Here is a 15,264-nt window from a genome sequence, read left to right on the forward strand (position 1 = left end):
ACAGTCTGAGTCAGACGCGCAGGTGCCTTCACCACCACTTCAGAGTGGAGAGTTTAAACTTGGGCTCCAAGGTTTCCTAGGATGTGCCCAAAGGTTGCACACCTCGCCAGCTATAGAGGCAGGGTTTGACTCTGGGTCTGCTTTGTTTTAACCACTGCTCCATTTGGGAGCCCACCGCACAACCTCATGGGTAACCCCTGACCTCTGCCTCTGAATCCCAACAGAGCGCCCTTGTCCCCTGATCCCTGGATGACAGAAATGAGATGGTATGCTTTGACTCTCTGGAGACGCTCGCCTCCCACCCACCCTTTCTCTGCCAAGGTTCCTCACATCTGAGTTCATCGCCTCTCTTGCCTAGCGTTAGGGAAACAAACGGGATGCGAGGTGAACTCAGCAGCCAGCCTGGCCACCCACAACTGCCTGTTGCCCAGTTACCGTTTGGCCAGGGCAAAGGAACAGCTGTAGCAGGCTTGGTTCTCCGCGAACCTTTCCGCCCACACCCACTTTCTTGTCCCTGGCCTTTCTCTCCTCGACTCCCCTGGCCCTGTTCATCCTGGCCCACACTATACTGCGCTGGTACCAGGTCCTCCTGGGGTCCTACCCACCAGCTTGGCCTTGGCGCCTGTTTTTTGAGAAGCGGGTCCAGACATCTCCCCTGGAGGGGGAGAGAAAGGGTTAATTACAGGTGTCGGAGGTTAATTAAAGCCTTTGATCAGGATGATGGGAAGAGGAGCCTATGACTTCTGAGAATGTGGGCACTCTAGTGTCCTTGAGAATGGCTGAACGCGTCTGGGTGAGAATATTTGCATGTAGAAGCACTGATAAATACGAAGGGCGGTATAAGGGCTGGCGTATGATGTCTGCTGTGGGGGAATTTATGAGTTCATTGCGTACAGTATTGAGTGTGTAAGTCTGTCAATGCAAGTGTGAATGTACATGCAAGTGTGTGCTTGAAAGTGAGAGAATCTGGGTGTGCCACACTTCGAGACAGTGGTGCACACCAGCCTATGGAGGCAGCAATGAAAGTCTAGACAAATCTCCTTGCGCCTCTGAGCCTCGCTGTGCTCCTTGGCGACACTAAGAACTTGGGAGATTCACTGTGAAGATCAAATAAGGTCACGCATGGAAACCGCACAGACTGGGATGTGGGACGCGCTAGTCAAATCGCAGCTGTTATTACGGTTACATGCGGTTCGGCAAGAGGAAGTCAGATCTGGGGAGACAGGGAATGTGGTGTGCCAAGGCCTTGTGGAAAGACACGTGCGCATGTGTACCTAGAGGAGTGGAGCATGTGACCAGCACACACATGGCATGGGCAAGTGTTCTGTTGGACACGCTAGGCTGGGGACACTGTGGTTTCTGTTGACTTCCTGTCACTTGTTTTTACTTGGTTTTGATTTTATTTTTATATGTTAGTGTTTTGGGTGCCTCAAAGGCTAGAGCAATGCATAGGATCCTCTGGCAGAGGAGCTACAGGCGATTGTGAGCTGCGAGATGTATGTGCTTCAAACTAAACTCAGGTCCTCTGAAGAAGGGAATATTCTTAATCACCGAGCCATCTCTGCAGTCCCCTGATGTGACCGTTGAGGCAACATCAGACAAGCCCAGGCTGTTCTGGAACTTATTACTTAGCTGAAGCTGGTCCTGAACTTCTGAGCCTCCTTCCTCTACCTCCCATGTTCTAGGTTCAGAGGTGTGCACCAACATAGTCAGTCCTGTGAGCTGTTGGTAAGACCCTGCACGTGTGTGACGTGACATTTACAAGCTCTGAATTTTCAGTATGACACCAGAAAACATTGTGGGCTGGGCATCACGATGCGCACCTCTAATTCCAGCGACAGGGAGACAAAGGCAGGTGGATCTCTGGAAGTTCTAGGTCAGCCTGGTCTACATAGAGACCTCCAGGACAGTCAGGGCTACCTACTGAGACCTGTCTTGAAAGAAAGAAGGAGGGAGGGAGGAAAACCGACATGGAAGACAGGACTGTTAGCAGAAAACAGACGGTGCCCTGCATCCAGGTATTCATTAGAGACCTGTTTGTGAGTGAAGGAAGCTGTAAGGAAATAGGGTGTTGGCCAGTTCTCTGATGCACTGGCTTCTGTGTAGAGCTGTTCCTCTTTGTGCCATGTATGTGTTTTATGCATAGCCCCCAAAGGTTGATCCCTCCATGTGCCAGGATGCTGGCAGGCCACAACGTTAGGGCTTTATGTCGAGAGGTGTGTGCTGGAGCGGGGGGAGGGGGGGGTTAACACAAGGCTGTGTTCTCGCCCATCTGCAGCATATAACATGAGCAGAAGTCGGTGGGAAGACCTTTGCAGTGGCAGAGGCAGGGGCTTTAGTCACCATTTGCAGTGGCACACCCTTCTCCTGGCCGGCTCTGTGTGAGGAGATGCTAAGGGGGAAAGTTCCCTAGTGAGTCTCATAAATTGGTCCTGGAACGTGGTATTTATTGCAGTGTAATCAGCTGTAATGAAGATGGAATTACCCTGTAAAGGCCCCAAGGAGCCCTGGGGGCCCAAGTGCCACTCCAGCGGACAAGGCTTCCAGGACAGGCAGGTGGAACCAGGGAGAGCAAGCATGCCAGCTCACCTGCCGGCTCAGGTGCCCACCTTTGCTAGGGCTCTGCTTCAAGCTAGGCACAAACAGACCACCCACAAGAACGTGAATGCCTTGGTTTCCCCACCCAGCTTTGATCTCCATCTGCCTTTGGCCAAGAGCCAGATATAATCCAAAAAAAAAAAAAAAAAAAAAACATTGGAGCCAACTGCGCCTAAAGGCCTTATTGCATGCCAGGCTCAGTTCTAAGCACTTTGTCAAGCTGACCCCCATAAGGCGGACAATCCTGTTTCCATTGTGCAAGGGGAAGGAATGACCTCAGGGAAGTTGGAGATGTCACCTCAGCCAGTCTGGGCCCAGTACACAGTCCCCCACCTTCTATCCGCAACCAGGATTTCCAGGCCAGAGTCCCCTTAGTGGCTTCCGGGGGTGGGTCCTCTCCTATGTCCTCGTGGAACAATGAGGATCCTCAGCTGAGCCAACGGAACTCTTTCTCAGACCCCTGCATCTCTAACAGTCTCTCCAACCAGCCAGGATAGCTCCCTGTGGCAGGGGTTGCCTGTATTCCTGGAGCCAAGAAAGAAGCGGCCTGCATGCAGGAGTTGGGTGCTCATGTCTGATGGTGAACTCACCCTGTAGTCCCAGGCTGACCTCAAACTCAGAGATCCGCCTGCCTAGGCCTCCCAAGTGCTGGGATTAAAGGTCTGCATCACCACCTGGCATTTTTAAAATGTTTGAGACAGTGAAACGGGGACTTGCTGAGTCGGCCAAGCAGGCCCTTATTCTTGTATGTCTGCCTCCCTAGTGCAGGAGGGAATGGGTGGGTGGATACATGGATGCTAAGACAGAGGTCCCGCATATCTGCCTCCTGCTGCATACCATATATGTGACTTAGCTATATGGTTTGTAAAAAAAGCCCAATAATGGGTTTGTATCTTCCAGGGCAGGGCCTGGGATTCCATGAGATCCCACGTCAGTGCCCTTGGCGGCTTGAATGGGTCTACAGTCAATGTACCTTAAATTTCAGCTATTCCTCCCGGTATGATCAAGTCACTTCTGAAGACTGACTGAGCCAACTAAATATCCCCCAGGAACAAGCCCAAGCTCAGGTGTACTATACCACCTCCCCCTTAAGCAGGGCGGTCCTTGCAGAGTAGGGGCCTCGTTCTCTCCGTTTCTCTGACCCCAGTGGTGCCTGGCATTCTGTAGGTGTTCAGCAAACATTTGTGGACCGCACACAGGCTTTCACTGTTGCCTCCTTTTCAAAAGAACGCGTTTTCCAAGCGCAGGGGAAAAATGAAATCGGCTGATTTCAAGCAGTGGCACAAGAGGAAACCCTTGTGTAATTGCGGGGCTTCCCCCACCCACCCCCAGAGCTGGATTAGAGGCTACACCGCTTCCTCTGGGGCTCGCAAGCGCTTCCTGGGACCCTTTGAAGTGGGTTCTCCGCAAATCCTGCACGCGGGGGCCCGGGGCGGGGCCTCCGCTCGCCCCCCCACCTCAGGGTCACCGGGGTGCCTTCCGCCCACCTCCAAGCTGAATTCTCAACCCCCCTTCAATTCCCGCCCCTAATTCCACTGGGCCTTCCCTCCCCCATCTGTCCACACCCTCCCGGCCTTGCAGCTGGGTTTAGAAGTCTGGTCCTTACCTTGCTTCCCTGCCTAGCCTCAAAGTGTCAGGCCTACAGAGAAGTATTTTTAAAAGCAAAGCAGTCCAGGCGTGGTGGCTCAGGCCTGCGAGTCCAGAGATTGGAACTCGAGGCAGGAGAGGACTTGCCCCGAGTTCAAGGCCAGCCTGGGCTTCATAATGAGCCATCAAAGCAAAAGAAGAGCTCATGAGGACTTTATGAATTCTGTTATGTGCCAGGGGAACGCAATGCCAGTATGCAGTACCAAAAAGCTCTGAGAAGTGGGAATTCTCTCTGCATTTTATACATTAAAACATGAATCCCACCTTAAAACTCACTTTCCACCTCCAAGTCCACCCTACTCCTCTCCACATGTATGGAACACAGGGAAATCAAACCCCGGTTTTTCTTTCCTTGTTTGTTTTGTGATTTTTGTTTGTTTTGTTTTGTTTTTTTGTTTTTCAAGACAAGGTTTCTCTGTAGCTTTGGAGCCTGTCCTGGAACTCGCTCTGACCAGGCTGGCCTGTCTCTCTCTCTCTCCCTCTCTCTCCCCTGAGTGCTGGGATTAATGGCATGGCCAGCACCCACCACAACCCGATTCTCTTATTTAAATTTTTGACATGTACCTATTTTGTGGTACCTGCTTGCCCCTGTGCCTGGGTGGAGGTTCCAGAGGATGACTTGTGGCAGCTGATTTTCTCCATCCACCGTGTGTGTGTGTGTGTGTGTGTGTGCGCGCGTCTGTGTGTGCACACACGCGCACGTGCACACACACACACAGGGATAGAAACAACTGCCTTTACCTGCTGAGCCATCTTCCCAGGCCCTTGTTGTATCTTCTCTATGGAAGAGCTACATCCATGGAGGGGCTTGTGGAAAATTCCAGAGCCACAGTGAGGAGGACTATGGCTCCAACCTGACTCCTGATCTGTGTGCTCTCATCTCCTCAGGCCTCCCCAGGCAGCACCTGAAGGCTGTCAGCTCCAGGGAAAGGCTTCATCATAACCCGTGTTCTAGAACATTTGCAACATAGGCAGAAATCTGGGGACCCTGGGGCTTACTGGCTCTGACTCCCTGTCCTCTCTGCCTGGATCACCCCCACCCTACCCCACCCCCTTTACTAGAATGCCCTGTTTAGTCACCCACCCCAGCCCTGCGGTCACCTCCCCCTTTGCTGTGTGTGTTCGTTGCTCTTCCCCCACACTTTACCCAGGGGGACATGCAGGGCTAACTGTAACTCACCCACTAAGAGATGCGTGAGTTTGGCACAGGTATGCCTAGCCCAGAGCCTGGCATCCTGCCTGGAGTCCTGGGGGCAGCTTCAGAGATAGTGGATAATGGGGGATTCCCACTGCTACAGAAGTGTGGCAAAGGGGTCTCCAGGAAATGCCCCACCCTGAGTGCCAGCATCCTCCGCTCTGACCCTGGGGCCTTCCATTCTAGGTGCTTCCCCAGGATTGTCTTATTTCACTATCATTATGGCTCTGTTTCAGAGGCGAGGAAACGGAGGTACCACCGATGTGGTAACCTAAGGCTGCACCATCTGATCCTATGGTTCTGGTTCAGCTCTACTACCCAAGCGCTCTCCTGTGCCCTCTCTAGTCTGGTTCTCACCCCTCCACCCAAAGCCCCAGTGTTCCCTGGGCAGGTGGGAAGAAGGAACCAGGGCTGGCTGGCCCTCATTGACTGTGAAGAGGTCAAAGACGGGCATCTGGGTTCCAAGCTTGTTTTCTTCTATGTCAGGAGGGGATAAAAATAATACAATATCCACCTTGTGGGGGTAGACACAGAACTGTGAAAAGTTGGCACAGTGCCTGGCACAGGGCAGGCCCTCAGAACATCAGTTTTGCTTATTTTTATCACTAACACCCTATTTGGGGGGCCCAGGCTGGCGTGGGACTTGCCAAGTGTCATCCCCTTCCTTTCTGACAGCTGGGCCAAAGGCCTGTGTGGAAGCTCAGAGGGAGGAAGAGTGGAAAGGCAGGGAAAGCCGTGGGCTTGATGCCTCTGAGAACCCTAAAACCTGCCCCCTAGCTCGTCCCCTCCCCAGTCATAGGTAACCTGCTCCAGGCTCAATACAGTTACCAGATGCAGCAAGGAGGTACTGGGGGGCACAAAGTACTAAGGGCACACATTCACCCCAGCCAGTGCTTACTGAGGGGAGTCTCCACCAGGGAGCATGTGAATGGTGGCCAGCACCCATAAGAGGCGTGCATGATGGATGGGCCAGTAGATGGATGGATAGATGGGCTCAGAGATAGATGGATGGATGGGCTGGTGGACAGACAAACAGAGGAGAAGCCAGGAGGTGACTACCTGGCAGCTCAGGACTGTCAGTAAGTTGATGGATGGGACACAGAGAGAGTTGAGAGAGATGGGGCTCAGCAGGGAAGGAAGGAAGAAGGGTGGATGGATAGATGTACAGACAGACAGATTGACAGATGAGGGAAACAGATAGGAGGATGAGGGATGGGTAAGTGGGGGTCTGGATGAGTGATGAGAGGCCCTGCTGAGGAAGGGAGAGGGGTCTTGCTGGGGTGGACTCTTCCCTGCCGACAGGTTGCAGATAGATGGATTCACACCTCACACAGGATGAATGGGCTCCGGGGTTCCCCTGAGACTGGCTGGTGGAGAAAGACAGACAGATGGAGGGAAGTGGGACAGGAAGGGGGAACAGGGACAGGGGAAGGAGTCCAGGACCCTGACCCAAGTTGGTATGTAGGGAGCCCTAGAGATTTAGTCATTAGGAAAGTACGTGTTTCAGAATAATCTCTCTTGGGCACACACAAGTGGGCACAGGGGTGTGTATATGTGTGTCTGCTCTGGCTGGGTACTGGGGTGCAAGCCTGGTGATGAATATAGGAATTGGGGGCCCGGAGGGGGCCCTCCCCTTCTCTCAAGGCTTGGGTATGAACCTAGGTGTTGTCTTGCTTGAGGACCCAGTGTTTGGAAGCTAGGAACCTCCTGGGGTATGTGTGAATGGCTAGTTTACTGTGTGTACTTCCTGTGTGTTGTTCCGGGGTTTCTCACCGGCTCTATCAAAGGCCTATTCAAAATGACACACTTAAATGGAGTGTGGTGGCTCACACCTGGGATCCCAGATGTTGAAACAGGAGGGTGACTGTGAGTTGAGGCCAATTTGGGCTGCATAGTGAGACTGGTCTCAATACACACTCACACTTCTTTCTGGTGATTTAGGCCTGTAATCCCCAGCACTAGGAAGGTGGAGGCAAGAGGATGAGGATTTCAAGACCAGCCTTGGTCATTTAGCCGAGCTGGTGGCAAGCCTGGGCGACATGAGGATCTGGCTAACCAAAATAAAACAAACCACAACCATAATTTGAGATGTTCAGTGGGGCCCCAGCAGTGCACAGGTGGGAATGGGGCTGCCCTGGAAGACCAAAGCTAGCCCCCAAAACCCTGCTCAGACCACTCACTGCTATTTCCAGGTCTCTCTGTCCTCCCTGCTGCTAAAAGATTAGCCAGGCAAGCCAGGCGGTGGTGCCCCACGCCTTTAATCCTAGCAATTGGGAGGCAGAGGCAGGCGGATCTCTATGAGTTCGAGGCCAGCCTGGTCTACAAGAGCTAGTTCCAGGACCGGCTCCAAAGCCACAGAGAAACCCTGTCTCGAAAAACAAAAACAAAACAACAACAACAAAAATAAGATTAGCCAGGCAGCAACAAGCCTTGGGCAAGGAACCCCGCAAAACGCCCTGAGACGGTGGAACGCAGGACTGGATGGTCCCGAACACTGGGGGAGGGGAGGCCACCGACCAGGGGCAGCCGCCCCTCCCCGTCTCACACTGACCGCCCCGGCTTCCGACCCGCAGGTGCTGCCTTTGCCGTAAGGTTTATTGCACCGCCGCGTCTGCGCCCCGCCGAGAGGAACCAGCTCAGTGCCTCGTAAAGGGGGTCGTGGCCTGCAGAGCCTCTGCCTCCGTCGCCTTGGAAACGGGGCGCATCCTCCGCGGAGGCAGAGGCTGGTGGGACCTGCCTGAGGTCACCGGACGCTCCTGCTGTGCTCTCTGCATAACTCCACCAGCTCCTCCAGGTGGTTCCCGGCCCCCTGCCGTCCTTCTCCGCCCCTCTCCCCAGCGCCTTTGAGAGTCACCTCCTCCAGGAAGCCTTCAGACTCTGTCACCTTCTGGGGGCCGCGGTGGGACTGGCGCTTTCTTATGACACCCACCAATGGTCTTAGCTCGCGCTGTGAACCTTGACCTCAAGCCTAGCACCATAACGCCTTTTGCAACTGTTATCTTTTGTCCTCATACCAACTCCTCCAATGAACCAAGGACCTGGCCTCAGTTTCCCCCTCATGTGATTTCCTCAGTTCAATGCCTGGAGTCCCACTCGTTACCCTCTGACCTCCACCTGCCTCCACATGCCTGCCTCCATGACTCTTGCTGCAGGCAGGCCTGTGCAAACACAGCACTTGGGAAGCAGAAGCAAGGGGATCTCTGAGTTTGAGACCAGCTTGGTATATATGGCGAGTTCCAGGCTAGTCAAGGCTACAGGGTGAAACTCTGTCTCCAAAACAAAATAAGAGTAATGTTTAAGAATTATTTTAAAGGGAAGGAAGGGTCTTGTATCAGGCTCTTGCAATTCAGTACTAAAGGAGGAAGGAGACAGAAGGAAGCTGAGCAGGACCCCTTGCGCGAAACCCTCCCTGAGCTATATCCCAAGCTAGCCCTGGCTTTGACCTACAGATCAGGAATGCAGGCTCCAGCAGGCCTCTGCCCCCAGAGCCTGTGGCACCACACAATGCCTGTGAGTGCCACTCTTGTGGCCCTGAGTGGGACTCTCCGTTGGAGAGTTCAAACATCTCTAAGGAACCCCCAACTCCCACATCCTGAAGAGCATTAGGGTCATCAGGCCGCCAAACCTTGCCTTCCCTGTCCGTCTGAGTGCCCCGACTCACCACCCTTTCCTACAGACCAGTCCATTCCTGCCACTTGCCTGGGTCTGTGGTCACCAGAAATGCCCAAAGTCAGGCTGATAAAGGATTACCTTGTCTTGCCTTGAACAGGCACATTCAGGAGTCTTTCTCAGCCTCGTCCCTGGCCTTGAGACCTAGTGACCGACTCCAGGGCCAGACTCTGCTATGGGAACAGACAACCTTCTGAGAACTTTCCCAATACAGGCTTAGAAGGAGAGAAAGGGACCCAGAGACGATAACTCTCCAGAGTGGCAACAACCACAGCCATCATCCCCTCTGGCTGTGTGCCCATACTTCTTGAATGTGGACCGCAGCCCAGTCAGGTGGTCAATTCATGCCCATTTTATGGATCATAAAACCAAGTCAAGGGGGGGCAGTCACTTGACAAACATTATGCCCTGGCCAAGTGGCAACTCTGCTCCTTCTCAGATACCCTGCCTCTCCAGTGTACCTTGTATTGACTCAAAACTGGCCACTGATGCATTCCTGGGAATGAGGATGGATTTACTTCCTTGTCAGTCTGAGGGTCTAGAACATGACAGGCTTGTTGAAGGCACCTGTTAGGTCTTCTTGCAGCTCCAGAGGTCCTGTATTCCAGAGGCCACACAGCCAGTGTGTGTTGAGCATCTGGCTTTGACCCCGGAATTCCACTCTCATCACACTATGGACCCCCATCACAGAGTCCATCCCAAAGACTGTGCACCTCCCCGTTTTACAAGTGAGGAGGCTGACTGAAGGGCTGAGTGAACATTTGAAGCCAGCTCTGTGGAGCTCCCGGGAACTTTGAGCCCTGTGGGGCCTGGCTGACTTGGGGTCTGCCCTGGAGATAGTAAACTGCTGGTGAAGGGGGCAAAGGCTTCTCTTGGAGTGCTGGTCAGTTCTTCCATGTTGTAGACACATGAGTGGGCCCTTGTGTGAAGTACATGACTTATGAACCCTGAGGGTGGGGTGGAGCCAGGCTGCGGGGTCAGATGAAAGTTTGCCCCCCCCCCTGCACATGCAATGCGTCTACATCTGAGTGTTTGAACAGAGGCATTGGGACCCAGAGAAACTGCGCCAGACAAGCCACTGCTAGCACCCTGTACAGAAACAGACACGGAGAGATGAAAGGTTTGCTCAGTCTTACAACCAAGGCTGGGGGTGTAGCTCAGGTGGCCAGGTACTTGCCTAACACACAAAAACCCTGGGCTCACTCAGCCCAAACTGGGCCAGTATGGTGACAGGGATCTGTGATCCCAGCATTCAGAAGGTGAGGGCAAAAGGATTGGGGTGAGTTTCAGGCCAGCTTGGGCTATAGAGTGAGACCCTATCCTAAAAAATTAGAAGAGAAAAAAAGCCAGTTGTGATAGAAACACTCTTGTAATCCTGCTTAAGAGGCAGAGAAAGGATCCTTAGCTGGAGGCCATCCTTGGGTACATGAAGTCCTTTCTTTTCTTTAGATTCATTTATTTTATTTTTATATGTATAGGTGTTCAGCCTGCGTGTATATTTGTGCACCATGTGTGTGCCTGATGCCCTCAGAAGTCAGAAGAGGGCATTGGATCCCCAGAACTGGAGTTACAGGTGGCAGTGAGCCTGAGAGCAGAACTTGAATCCTCTGGAAGAGCAGCCAGTGCTCTTAACCCTTGAGCCATCTCTTCAGCCCTGGGTTCCAGTCTCTAAAATAATAATAACGATAATGGGGGGTGAGCTTAAGAAATAGTTTAGTTGGCAAACACTTGCCTTGCAAACATAAAGACCGAAGTCAATCCCCAGAACCTATATAAAAAGCCAGTTGTGAGGCCGGGGGAGGAGGGTGATGCATGCTGCCACCTTTAATCCCAGCACGAGGGAGGCAGAGGCAGGTGGATCTCTGTGAGCTTGAGGCCTGCCTGGTCTACAGAGTGAATTCCAGGAAACGAAACAAAAAAGTCAGTTGTAGTAGAATACGTTTCCAATTGAGCACTGGCTACTTGTCAAGTTCCAGGCCAGGGAGAGACCCTATCTCAAACGAAAGGGTGCAAACCTGAAGGAGGACTTTCCAGGTGTCCTCTGACCTCCACACATAAGCATCTGCACATACATGAACACGCACACACAGAGAATGCTACCAGTATGCTCCTGTGGGTGCACGGGCAGGGCAGCGTGTCTGTGTAGGAGGTGTGTGGTGGGGAGCTAGGGAGGGAGGGCGGCTGCCTGCTGCTGCTGCTGCCCTGTAATCGACATTCTGTCTTGACCCCCCTCTCCCCAGGGAGCAAGGCTAATAACTGTTTTGCACAGAGCATCTGTCTCATGCGTGTATGTATGTGTGTGTGTGTGTGTTCATACACACACCTCAGGCCCACCAGGGGGAGACTCCCCTCCTGTGAACCTGTCCCTCATCTAGACCTGACCCCAGGGTGCTGAGGGCCCACCCTGCCTTTCTCACCTCAAGAAGATGAGGCCTGGCCTCCCCCAGTTCTGCCCGCCTCCACCCTTTGCCTGTGAACTCCCCAAGGGGAAGGCAATGCCCCCTCCTGCAGAGCACAGGCCTTCCCAGTGATGGAGTGGTTAGTCCATCCAGAGGCCTGAGGACTGCTTCCAGGACTGAGGCCCACCTTGTCAGACACCGCCCCACTGTAGGCTCTCAGAGAAGGGGCCATCAGTGCAGCAGACACTGCCACCTGTAGTCTTGACTCAAGTCAATGTCATCAGTTCTGGGGGGCAGCCAGGCAGGGGGGCCAATGGCGTAAAGTGTGCTCAGCTATCTTAAAGTTACCCCTACCCTACCCGCCCCATCTCCCAACGACTCTACCATTCCTTTCTTATCAAAAGTCACCAAAACCAGCTATCGAAACTCCTGGCCTCATGACCCCCGCACCTCACTCTGTCTGCCCCACCCTGGCACCCAGTGCCCACACCCTGCCCATTCTGCTGTTAGCAGACCCAGAGGCCCTGAAAGCAGGCATCCAGACTTCCGATGGCTCTTGGCCCGGTGGCTCTGGCCTTCTGCTCCACTTCGCTCCACTCTGGTTTCTCTGGAGGGAGTCCTGTGTTACCCCTCAGGATGCCAGGCTGGGGTGGGGAGGCGGTAGGCCAAGGTGCTGCCAATAAAGATAAGGAAAATCGGGCTGCCGGTGCCGCCGGATGATCAAAGGCGGCCCTGGGGAGAGGCCGGCCAGGGGTAGCATCTGTCCCCCGAATCCCTCGGGAGTTCTCTTGCCCTGCTTCCGGGACGTAGAGACCGTCTGTGAACCCCAGCCAGCTTGGGAAGCTGAGAACCAGAGGGAGAGGGGCTTCCAGGCTCTTATTGCCGCCAATCCCGGGATACATCTCGGTTTCTCCGTGCGCAAAATCAAGGGTAAGGAATGACTGAGTCAGTTTTATTACATGCGATAAGAGAGCGGACACAGCAGCCAGCTCGGCGCCGGTCATGGCCAGATGCAGGTGCACAGCAAAGCAGCCCCCTTTCTCTGGGTCCAAACTCCTCAGCTCGGTCCCTGAAACACACGCGGTGACCGCCAAGTTCTTAGCACCCCCACCCAGACCGCCGGGCCCCAGCTCCTGCCACCCCTTTCTGCTGCCCTGTCCCCACATTTGAGCTTTCAGGGCACCCCTCCTCCCTCCTCCCGGGGAAGCAGAGAGTTCCAGTCGCCTCCTGACACTACCTAACTGGTGACTGGGTTTCCAGAGAATGATGGGCACCCAGCTTGCTGACTCAGCACCCGGAGCTATGGCTTACTTAGCAACCCGGCCAGGCCTTGGGCAAACAGAGCTGTGGACAGCCACACCCCACCGCAAGAATGCAGCAGCATTCCTGGGGGCTGCCACAGCAATAGGGATGGGATGTGGGGGGCAGGTAAGCTATCTCACCTACCTTCTGTTACCCTGACACTGGGCAGGAGGGAGCTCTGCCTCTGCCTGGCTCTGGGTTCAGTCGACGGCAGCAAGAGACCAGTAGTAGGTCTCAGAGGAGGGGGCCGAAGCGGAGGTCAAGAGACTCTGAAATCAGTAGTCTATGTGACCTTGAACCTCAGATTTTAGCTGAAAAGCAGACCTAGCACAAAAGGCTGCTCCTCTCGGGAATCGGTTCATGAAGGGGACCCTCAGTTACAGGTTCCACACCCCATGTGAGGGTGAGGGGAGTCTTGAGGTTTTGAGAGCCTGGAGGGAGGGACTTCCGACCCAGAGAGGGATTTATATCCCTGAGGCAGCACAGGGCAGTGCAGCCGAATTCCAGGCTAGGCTGCTGGTGACAACCTTGCTCCATCCCCCACACCCACCAGAGCGGCAGCACCCCACCCAGTACCCCACCCAGGCAAACCCCCCTCTCCTTCTCACAGGGACCGTTGAGGATTTAAGTAGAGAAATCCTGGTTGCTGGTATTTGTTGTTGTTTTGTTTGTTTGTTTTTATTTTTTGTTTGTTTTTTGGTTTTTCAAGACAGGGTTTCTCTGTAGTTTGGAGCCTCTCCTGGACTCTTTGTAGACCAGGCTGGCCTCGAACTCACAGAGGTCCGCCTGCCTCTGCCTCCTGAGTGCTGGGATCAAAGGTGTGCACCCCCAGTGCCCAGCTGGTTTTCATCTCCTGTCTTCCAGGCACTCTGACCCAGTGAGGACCCCTCTCCTTCCCCTAGGGAGGCCCCCCCTTTCCTCTTTCTTCCCTCTCAGGTCTCCTCTTCCTCTGGCCGCCTTTGTCCTTTTCTGTCCTTTTTCCTGTTTCTCAGGAGCAAAGGGTGACACCTCTTTCAGGACTGGAAGCCTTGACTCTGGGCAGGGCCTCCTGGACCTGCCGGCTGATTTGGTCTCTGTCTTGCTGTGTGATATTGGGTAGATCTCCCACCCTCTCTGGACCAGAACTATCTGAGATTTTATGATATTTGTCTAGACTTTTTTTCAAGGTTGAGCATCCTTCTTCTGAAAATCCAAAATCTGGACTTGATTGGGCACCCTTGTGGCACCACTGATTCTGAGATTTTGATGTCTGAATTAGAGGGACTTCAGCTGTGTTACCAATACTGCAACGGAGTCCAGGATGTACCCAGGTCATTGTCCATGGAAAATCTGAGTCCATCCAGGTGTGCACCCAGCCCCTCTCTGCCTCCATTAGTGCCCCAGGTCTGCCCACCTTTGCTTCCCCTCAGGGTTCTGAGTCCGATTTTGTAAAGTAAGTTAAGCTCTCCCAGGCCTGGAAGAGATGCCGGCCCAGGGCTGCCAGCCCAGCCAAAGGCAGGGACTGTGGCCTCCACTCACCGATTCACTGCCAAGCCTGGATCTGGGGGCATCAACCCTAGGATCAGCTGTTATCTGAGAGGTCCCTCCTGGAAATTTAAAGGGTGTCGTGTGCCCCTTCTAGGCCCTGCAATAGGAACCATACCCTGGGCACTGTCCCCTTCCCTGGGTGTGAGGCTGTGGTGGTCGAGTAACCAGAATTCTGACTCCACTTTCATCACTGGAAGACTGCCACATGGGCTTGACCCTGCTAACTTGAGGGTCACAACCTGTACCCCAAGTCAGGTCCTGACATCTGTCCTCAATAAGCCAATTAAAAGTGAAAAGCAGGCCGGATGGTGGTGGGTCACATGCCTTTAATCCCAGCACCCAGGAGGTAGAGGTGGGCAGATCTCTGAGTTTGAGGTCAGCCTGATCTACAGAGTGAGTAGGATGGTCAGGGCTGCACAGAGAAACCCTGTCTCGAAAAACAGCAACAAAAATATGGGAAGCAGAAAAAGGAGGCTTATTCAGTGTGGTCACATTGGGAATAGGGACAAAGAGAGCTCACAGACTCCCCATTTCTGTCCAGGGGTCCTGAAAGGAGACTAAAGGTTAGAGAGAGGGCCAAGGATACACATCTGAGCAGTCTGGGTCGAGGTGCAGTGCTCACCACCAGTCCATCACTGTCTGGGCTTTAGCCTCATCCTGTAAGGTGCTCCAACAATTGGTAGAACTCTGTGAATCTCCTTCCAGGAGACAAGCTCCCTCTCAGTCCGGGTGGGCCCTCTGCCTTCTCCCATGAAGAGATTCCTGGGGAAATTCCTATTTATTTGGGGTCTACTGTTTCAATAGTCTGAAAGTCACTTTGAGAGACGCAGGCGTCTCTTTGGAATATTGTCATTTCTACCAGGCCTTCTTTAATGCCACCGAGTTCCTGACTCAACTTCTCACTGAAATGGGACCTGGAGGCCTGGT

This window comes from Myodes glareolus, chromosome 6 (genome assembly GCF_982192425.1).
Source record: "Myodes glareolus chromosome 6, mMyoGla1.1, whole genome shotgun sequence".
Classification (NCBI taxonomy): Eukaryota; Metazoa; Chordata; class Mammalia; order Rodentia; family Cricetidae; genus Myodes; species Myodes glareolus.